The 10,005-nt window shown below is 45.4% G+C and overlaps 1 long non-coding RNA gene across 1 annotated transcript; it reads right to left on the reverse strand.

Annotated features, from left to right (window-relative positions):
* Positions 1-2,601: 2,601 nt before the first annotated feature.
* LOC146062766 (uncharacterized) lies at positions 2,602-8,124 on the reverse strand. Its single transcript, XR_014471505.1, has 3 exons — positions 7,969-8,124; positions 4,952-5,105; positions 2,602-2,773 (listed from the first exon to the last, which is right to left on the reverse strand). It is a non-coding gene; the product is annotated as an uncharacterized LOC146062766 (long non-coding RNA).
* Between the last annotated feature and the right edge of the window lie 1,881 nt (positions 8,125-10,005).

Below are 10,005 nucleotides of genomic sequence, written 5' to 3' on the forward strand. Positions count from 1 at the left end.
AACTAATTTCTTGCAAAAATACAGTGGCAGCAACTCACTGTGATTTATCTCTTGTACTTGTAAACTTTAATTATAAATAATAAACCAACTGAAAAAGTTTCAAGATGTCTGAATAGTCAAAAGTCTTGAAAACTTTTTAAAGAACCTTGAATGTGTGGAAATACTATTGCAGAGTGTTGCAGTATATATTTCCAAATATTGGAACAGCTTATCCTAGTCTATTCATGTAGACTGACGGTCTAAATAAAACAATGTTCGAAGAAAAAAAAATCCTCTCAACAACGCACTTAAAGTCCATAAAGCTTTTTGATATTAAATATGTTATTGGAATTGCAAAGTAATCTCCCCCACGGTACACCTGAACCCTCGCTGATTCTGCGGCATTTGGTAAATATTGCAGACTGTGGCCAAATGAAACAATATTTCATGATATATTTGCAACCTCAAAATAAATATTTGTGCAAAAAAAAAAAAAAACCTACAAATGTCAATAATTATTATTACATTTTGAAGAATGCAACCAAAATGAGGTGATGCAAAAATTGCAATGTCAATGCTACAGAGTTGCATTAAATGTTACATTAATTATCTAATTAACTGAGTTTAACTAATGGGAGAATTGTATACATTTATAGCTACACAAATTGCAATACTGTACACTTTGACCTATGGTAATCTTCACTTTGAGGAGTTATAGTCATATTACTGCATATCACCTCCTCTGTGTTTATTTATTTACATAGCGCACACATATTGCGCAGCGCTTCACAGAGAATAGTTGAACATCCACATCAGTCTCTGCCCCAGTGGAGCTTACAGTCTATATTCTGTACTACATGTATAAGCACACACAGACATTCTAGGGTTAATTTTATTGGGAGCCATTTAACCTATTAGAAAATTTTTAGGTTGTGGGAGGAAATTGGAGTACCTAGAGTAAACCCACATAAGCACAGGGAGAATATATGGGAAATGGTCACTAGGTCTTAAAGCATTAGGTCATCTAACACGACCTCTACGCTCCTCCCAAGATCTGCGTCTCTCATCCACACTCATTACTCGCTCCCATTCCCGACTGCAGGACTTTCTTTGGGCTGCACCCACTCTGTGGAATGCCCTCCCAAGCACAATAAGACTCTTCTCCAGTCACCAAACCTATAAGCGTTCCCTGAAGACTCATCTCTTCAGGCAAGCTTATAAAATTCCAGAACCAGTCATAGAACCTTGCGTTCTGGTGGAATCGATGCAATAAAGAATACAGTATCTATAATTATGTATCAATGCCTATTTCCCTATAGATTGTAAGCTTGCGAGCAGGGCCCTCCTACCTTTTGACTCTCTGTAAATACCCTGTTTGTTGTATCACTGTCTCCTTTGTAAAGCGCAACGGAATATGCCGAGCTATATAAGAAACTGTTAATAAATAAATAATAAATAAATAAATTCACTGAAGGTCAACATGATTGACGGTTGACATGGGTTAGGTCAACAGGGTCATTAGGTCGACACAAGCATTAGGTCGACATGGGGAAGGTCGACAGTCAAACGGTCGACATGTGCTTTTTCTTATTATTTTTTTGAGTCGTCATGTGTCGACAGGCGGTATTTCATGCCTTACCATCCACTAGGGCATGGTGGGAGAATAAAAAAGTGTGCCAGCGTAGCGAGGTACCATCCCCTCGCATGGCGAGCACAGCGAGCCATGCGAGGGGACGTGGTGCTACATTTCAGTGTCCATGGCGACTGTGTCGACATTCAAAAACAAAAACCGGGAAACCCCCATGTCGACATTTAGACTGTCAACCTTCCCATGTTGACCTAATGCTTGTGTCAACTTAACCCATTTCAACCTTCATGCTTGTCGACCTTCAGTCATGTCGACCTAGTTGGTGTCTATCCAATGATCCATACACGGAGATACAAACTGTGCACAGTTAGGGCCATGGAGGGAATCAAACCCATGACCTCAGTGCTGTGAGGCGTTAATGCTGACCATTACACTGTCTGTGCTGTCCTATCTATGTATCTCACTGTTTGTATGGGCTGTTGGCTGAGACTAATTGGCCAAATCAAAATAAAGAACTGATCTCTGCCTCCTATACAATTTTACCTAGACCTGTGATGCTGTACTGTTTCATCGGAAACACTGTAGCCCTATAAGTACAATAGCTGAGATCAACTGGACTAGATTTTATATAAACATGTACCAATATAGTGACTCTAACTTCATATATCAAACAAATTTCATATGTTCAGGACAATTTAATAATTTACTGCCATGTATGGCAGTTTTTTATGACGTTATATTAGATCCTCTTCTTTTATGTTAACTCACTAAATATACTAAAAATAAAGAAAATACGAAAAAGCTTTTTCTGTGTTCCATAACATGGTAAGATTGAAGTAACTCTAGTGGTACGAGCTAGAAAGTAATCTGTGAGATGAAAGTATTGTAGCATCCCGTAATTATCCCTATTTGTGATTGGTGATGTCATCATGCTTTCACAGTCAATACACGCACAAGCTTTTTTTGGTGAAATTGCATTTAATAGGGCATCTCATTGTACTTCTGAGGGTGCTCATCCAAAGTACAGGGTCCGGACTAATGGTGAGTCACATCCCTATGGAAATCTCTGGTTCTATGCACATGATATTGTCCATTTGTTAGAAAACATCGTAGATCTTCTAGGAGTAAGGGTGAGCGGGCCACAGGGTGCATCTTTCAGCACAGGCGTGCGTCTTGTGTAGAAACGAGTGAAGTGTATCCAAGTTTCTACATATATCAATGTCAATCAGATTGCAAAGATCTCACCGAAAATAATGTGTCAAAACAGATTTTTTTTATTCAGTATACAATAACCATAATGAAATTGCATTTAAGAACTTGAAAGTGTGCACATAAAGAGCCAAATGTAATAGGGTGTGAGAGATTTTGGGAGAGTTTTTCCATTTTTTATTAAAGCGGCAATCAATTATATGGCAAAATCAACCTGGTTTTGCCATGTATTTGATTGCCGCTTTTAAAAAAGGTGAAAACTCTCCCCAAATGTCTCACTTTCTGACTCTCACACCCTATTAAATTTGGCCCAAGCTATTTTTTTTACTTAAAATGTGTTGTACTGTAGTTTTTTGTTTTTGTTCATTTGAACTATAAAGTAAAAGATATGTGATCTGAGTATTTTCCAAATTTTTGGCCCAGACTGTTAATAATACGGCTTGCTTGCCTATATGAGCAAGGCCCTCTTAACAGCACTAAATGGAAACAGGGCAAGGGCAAGGAAACAGGGCAAGTAAATGGAAACCAAAAATTTTGTTTCACTCTGTGAACCGAATTCGGCCCCTGCCCCGATGGTCAGGGTTTGTAAATACGCATTTCTGAGCATGTGCAAACCCCCACTGCAAATGGCCTCGAATTTACAATGTCCCTGGGTCGTACACAGCGGGAAAGGAGGGATGGGGTGGGTGAGAGCAGTGGTGGCGCTGTGACATAGGAAACCCTGGCGTTTTATACAGTGCCAGATAAGGCCTTCGGAGGACCCGGGGGGCCCCCTTGCACTTGTCATTACTGGCCGAAAACTGCATGGGAAAATATTACACTGTCAAAACACAGTGTAAAGGCAGTATAAACTTGGTCAATGGGTAACTGCAGGGGGGATATCTATCTATCTATACATACATACCACATGAAAAGCCTGTGTTTGTCCCTCTGCACCTTACTATGTAGGACTGTAAGAGACCTCACAGGCTCAGTGCTGCCTCTGATTAAAAACCCTCCCATGACTAGGCTGCTGCTGCTGCTCACCTCCATGGGCCTGAGAAGCATGTAATGAGCTCCACCTATCAGAGCTCAGCACAAACCTCTCAGCCTCTGCCCTCTGGTGCAAAGTGTCATGGGACTTAGTCAACTCCAAGTGATGCATTGCACACTTGTGCAGTCAGTGTGCCTTGGCTCCTGATGCTCAGCACCATTAATCTTTGTCACATTGGCAGATAGGTGAAGCTGCATCACTACCCCACTCCCATGCACAAAATCTATAGCTAAAAAAATAAATAAATAAAAATGACATGCCAACCACAGGGGGCCCCCAGCTAGGCCCAGGGGTACAGACTCCCTTGGCCCCCCTTTTAATCCAACCCTGGTTTTATGGGCGTCCCCATGAAAACGCTGGGCGTTCCCATAGGGATGTCGGTGGGACGAAGTCTGCCGGGTGTCGGGTGGCTGACGTCACCTAACGTCAGATGCCCACCCAGTCTTCGTCCCGGTGCTCGCTGACTTATATTGGTGAAGGCAGGAAAAATCATTCAATATTCACGACCATCGGATGATTTCTCCTGCTGTGGGCACATGCGAGGGGATGCGTCTTTGTAATAATCCCCTCACGTGGTTGCAAGGGGAAATGGCGATGGGGAAGTTGGGGGTTTATTTGCTGGGAGGCGTCACAAGGACTCGGTAAGCTGTGAGCTTCATAGAATACCGTGTCAATTAGAATAACCCCCATCTCTGCACATGCTTCCATACAGTGAATGGCTGTCAGGATTTTAATTGGTGGATAGCTCCAGCCCTCCCCCAATCAGAAAGCTGACAGCCATTCACTGTCCACTGCAGGCTAGAATGGGAGAATGCTACCTCAACACTCTGATGGTGTGACCACCACCCGCCCCTGCTCAAAGGTCCCTAGAATTGTGGACTCCAGAACAGCTGCCCAGTGTGCCTATATATTTAGACAGCCCTGCAGAGTAGTACAACGTTCTAACTGTGATATAGTAAGTAATCATTAGGTTGACATGAACAATCTCTACATTGTGTGATGAATGTAGACAGCTATGACATTGTTGGGGTTCTACTGAAGATACGATTATATTTCTAATTTTGTTAGCACCTTCTAGAAGATAATTGGTTGCTATGAGCAACTTCCCATCTTCAATAGAACACCCATCTTAGTAAATTTACCCCAAAACTCCTCATCGGCTGCGCTAGGCTTCTGGAGCGTTACCCAGTGTTCTGAAAGGAATGATGAATGGATGTGCATACAAAATCTGTATTCCCAAGTGAAGCCATTGATCATGTGACATGCTGGTAGTTGTAGTTCAATAACAGTTTGCGCCTAAAGTTGTAAAAAGCAAAAACAGTATTAGTAAAAAAAAAAAATAATAATAATAATATATATATATATATATATATATATATATATATATACTTTGTTTTTCTTACAAGATAAATGCGTAATTTACATTGCTTAACTTTTAATTTTCTATTTCTTCCCCCACATATTTAAACCAAGAAAATGCACTTTACAGAGTATATGGATTGATGTCTTCTCAAATTGTTTTTACTCACTACTCAAACTGTCAGACTCACACCCCTAAAATGTTGTGAGTCATTTCTATCATTTCTCACTTACTGTGAAGTTCAAAAAGTGAGAGTATCAAGGAAGAAAAATCTCCTAGACCAAACTATTCCGTACTCAAATGATCTAATTTCAGGAGATCTTTCACTTTGGCTGAGTATAGTCTCCTTATTTACTAGGATTAAGTGAGTAAAGGGATTACTCTGCTAATCCCCTACTGTATTGTTCTATGTATTGTACTGCAGCTGAAAACAATAGGCCTTGGATAGCCATGGCTCACCATGGCTATCCAGAGACAGCTAGATGAGGATGGCTTCATCTGTATGCACAGTTGGATTGTAGGTGAAGCCCCAAAAAATGAATTGGTCCATTTTTTTACCAGCGTTATGGCTGTCAGTCCAGCTATGATTATCAAGTACCACTAATACATTTTATCTACTTGCACCACTGCCCGTATCACCCCACAGACACTCACCATCACCTACCAGTCTTAGTATCCATCAATGCCAGGAGCCTTTAAGCAAGGGCAGGCTGGGCCAGGGGGCATTTGCCCAGGGCCTGCAATGCTGTTTAGTCCACCCTGATATAAACAGGAACAGGCTGTGGACTGTTAGTGATTATCTCATAGGGATAACTCAGATGTGAGTCCCTGAGAAGATGCCATGCAGGGATCCAGAATGCATGCACGTTGAATTGCTCATTACATTTAGAAGTTCTGATAAAATGCTTTTGTGCCATTATTTTTCTTTACTATTATATTTAGTTAGGATATGTACAAATATGCCCTCCAAAAATCATCATCATCAACAATTATTTATAAGGTGCAACAGATGCTGTGGGGACGGCCAGTCACTATACAAGCCTCATAGACATGTATATGATTAATATAGTAACAAATGTAGATAATAACGCATAATAGCACATACATGGATAGTCATGCGATAGCAATACAGGGAACGTGCATACGAGTACAAATTCATACATGCGAATGAGCAAATAGAGAGGGATTTAACATGACAACAAGGTTGTGATATATGAGACTGGAGACACAAGGCCATAATGTGGAAAAAACCCAGCCCATGAGAGCTTAAAATGCATAGGATAATGACAGGAAGTAATAGCAAATAGGGCACAAGAGAATATAGTGTTGGGAATATATAGAGGGAGTGGGGTGGGTGTGCTGTAGGAAAGAGATATACATTGTCAGGGAGTGTTAGAAGGGTCAGAGGTTGGGTGACTGGTAGGACAAGACAAGGAGTTCCATAGGTGGGAAGCAGAACTGCCAAAGTACAGTATGGGAGATGTTAGTGAAAGAAAGCTATGAGGGAGGAAGAGAGTTGAAGGTCAGGGATAGAGCAGAGTGGTCATGTGATGGGTGGTCATGTGATGGGTATATCTTCTGATGAGGTAAGCGATAGGGCCAAAAGGTTGCACCAAGGTAGCTGGATGACTAAGCTAAATGAAACAAAGTGGGCAGAACAAACACGTGGTACATCTAGGCAGGGCCGGCGCCACCACTAGGCAGGTCTAGGCATTTGCCTAGGGTGCCGGCCACTGGAGGGCAGCAGTACGCCCCTCGTCCCCCGAAGGTACCTGATGCCGTCTGGGGAGCAGGCAGGGGGGACCATGCCGGCTTCTGACAGGAGCCTGCAGTGGTGTCCTTGCCGCGCGGGTACCTGCGGCGCTGTGTATAAAGCTGGCGGCGGCGGGGGGTCCCTGCAGTGAATAAGAAATAACTAGCGCTATCTGCGGGAAGCGCTGCCGGGTTTGAAACCGCTGGCCGCACGCTGATTGGCTGAGATTCAGCTAATCAGCGTGCGGCCAGTGTTTTGAAAACATAAGCGTTTCCCGCCCCGCCGCATATCGCTAGTTATTTCTTATTCACTGCAGGGACCCCCCACCGCCGCCAGCTTTATACACAGCGCCGCAGGTACCCGCACGGCAAGGACACCACTGCAGGCTCCCGCCCCCACCCCCGGGGCGCCCCCACCCCGACTTGCCTGGGGCGCTCCGGTGCCTTGCACCGGCCCTGCATCTAGGAGTGGCACTGCCGTATAAGTCCAGTGGTACTGTCCTGTGCTGCCATATTAGTCTTGCGGTGCTGCCCTGTGCTGCCATTTAAGTATGCCGTATAAGTCCAGTGGTGCTGCCCTGTGCTGCCATATAATTCTGCTGTATAAGTTCAGCATTGCTGCCCTTTTCTGCCATATAAGTTTGCTGTAAAAGTCCAGTGGTGGTGTCCTGTGCTGCCATATAAGTTCAGCGGTATAAGTAGGGATGTGAACCGGACACTTTTCGAGTTTTGTGTTTTGGTTTTAGATCTATATCTTTGTTCGTGTTTTGGATCAGAATTGGTTTTGCAAAAAATACCCTTCCTGGTTTTGGATTTGGATTTGTATTTTGGGGGAGGGGGGGAATCATAAAAACTGCTAAAATGACAGAATATATATATATATATATATATATATATATATAACATCCAAAGAAATGATGGCACTCAGGAGGCAAACAACGGTTTGAAGAAAGCAGATATAATGTCAAGCTTTCGGGGACTTAAACCCCTTCTTCAGGACAAAACCTACAGCACAAATACATACATGAAAATGACATTTATACTCACAACCTGAGAGCTCCAACTGCGTCCAGCGCGGCACACGCCGTCAGACTCAGCAGGCGGACATCCGCACACATGCTTCCGGCTGGGGCTAGCGTTCCAGTTGCTAAGCAACAACCACCGCTTGCGTTCCAGCGTGTCATACAGCGGTCTCTTCCTCCAGCCAGCCTGCCTAGCGCTAGCCATCGCTGACACCTAGGAGATAAATACAGAAAAAAACACATAACATGAATACTTCAACAAATATATAGCACAGAATACGTATACCAAGCGGACTATGAATGGCAACCAATATAGCAGCAACTTTACACTGCAGCATTCCAATTTATTTTATCATTCAGACAGTGGCGTAACTATAAATTTTGCTCCCCCCAGCCAAAAAAGTTTCTGCCCCCCCCCCCCCACACCTGCAGCCTAACCTTAACACTACCCCCTACCTGCAGCTAACCCTCCCTGCTACTGCCTAAATCTAATCCTCCCTTCCCCAGCCTGACCTTAACCGGCCCCACATAATCACCAATTGGCTGTCGCTAACACAGTGTTGGCATCCTGACCCCCAGAATATATTTTATGCAAATCACCCCTTCTATATATACATATAGCCTGCGTAGCCCCCCCCCCCCCCCCCCCACACACACACACACACACACACATCCATTATATGTATATGCAGGGGCTGGCTGGCTAATATCAGCCTGTGGGGCAAACACAAGCAAGTGGCCCCAGAGTTAGGGCACTATATTTTAAAATAAAAAAAAATGGTGCCACTTTTGTGGGGATCCAGCTGGTACAGTCTAATTGCACTGCACCCAATTACACCTGCTGCTATAAGTATAGAGTCAGTGGGGGGTACCAGCTTAGTGTCTTTTGGTGCAGATGTATTAATCCTGGTGATGGTGGGAGAGTAGGCAGGGTGAAGGTGGGAGAAACGGCAGGGGGCAGGGTGATGGTGGGAGAGCCGGCAGGGTAAAGGTGGGAGAGCAGGCAGGGTGATAGTGGGAGAGCCGGCAGGGTGATGGTGGGAGAGCATGCAGGGGGCAGGGTGATGGTGGGAGAGCGGGCAGGGTGATGGTGGGAGAGTGGGCAGGGTGATGGTGGGAGAGCTGGCGGGGGGCAGGGTGATGGTGGGAGAGCCTGCAGGGGTCAGGGTGATGGTGGGAGAGCCTGCAGGGGTCAGGGTGATGGTGGGAGAGGGGGCAGGGTGATGGTGGGAGAGCCTGCAGGGGTCAGGGTGATGGTGGGAGAGGGGGCAGGGTGATGGTGGGAGAGTGGGCAGGGAGTACCTCTATGTAGTGCTCTGTTGCTGTCTGCTCTGTCTGCTACTCTGCTATGATCATGCCCAGCCTTCTCCTGTGCGGTTCCATTTAGCAGCAGGGACCAGGGAGACCCGGGAGGAAGGAGGAAACTTTGAGAGGAAGAGAGCAGGGGGCGGGGCTACTGCAGAGCACGGAGACTGGAGCTGATCTACTGGCAGGAAGGAAGCAGCACTGCCACTCAGTGTGCACAGCATGCAGCAGCTGCAGGATGACACTGACAGCCGGGAGACAAGCACAGGATTCTCCCCGGCTGTCAGGTAATATGCTGTCAGGTAACCGTTCGCAGGCAGCCCTCATGCTGCAAATCTGTACTGGCCTGGGGGGCACATGGCACCCTGCCCCCCGGCCCAGACCGCCACTGCCTATCACTAACCCACTGTATAAACACCCTTTGTACACTAGTCACCACCCACACACACACCTCTTACGCTTGTTACCTACATTGTGTTGCTCCCTGATGCTGGGCTTCCGTGAGGGTAGGGAGTGGAGTGGAGCTGCTGGCCAGACAGACAGCAAGCAGGGGATGGTGGGGGATGAGCGTCCTCCTCTTCCCTGTGCAGCCACGGACTCACGGAGCTGCCGGGCGTGCCTGTATACTGCAGACTCAGAGGTTCCCCAGCTGCTTGTGAAGGGAAAGCAGCATGATGCCTAGCAATTGGCTGTCCGCTCTAGTCAGAAAGCAGATTGGTCCAGGGGCAGCTGTCACCCTGCCCTGTCATACACTGGC

Source organism: Crinia signifera, chromosome 3 (assembly GCF_055691185.1).
Source record: "Crinia signifera chromosome 3, ASM5569118v1, whole genome shotgun sequence".
Classification (NCBI taxonomy): domain Eukaryota; kingdom Metazoa; phylum Chordata; class Amphibia; order Anura; family Myobatrachidae; genus Crinia; species Crinia signifera.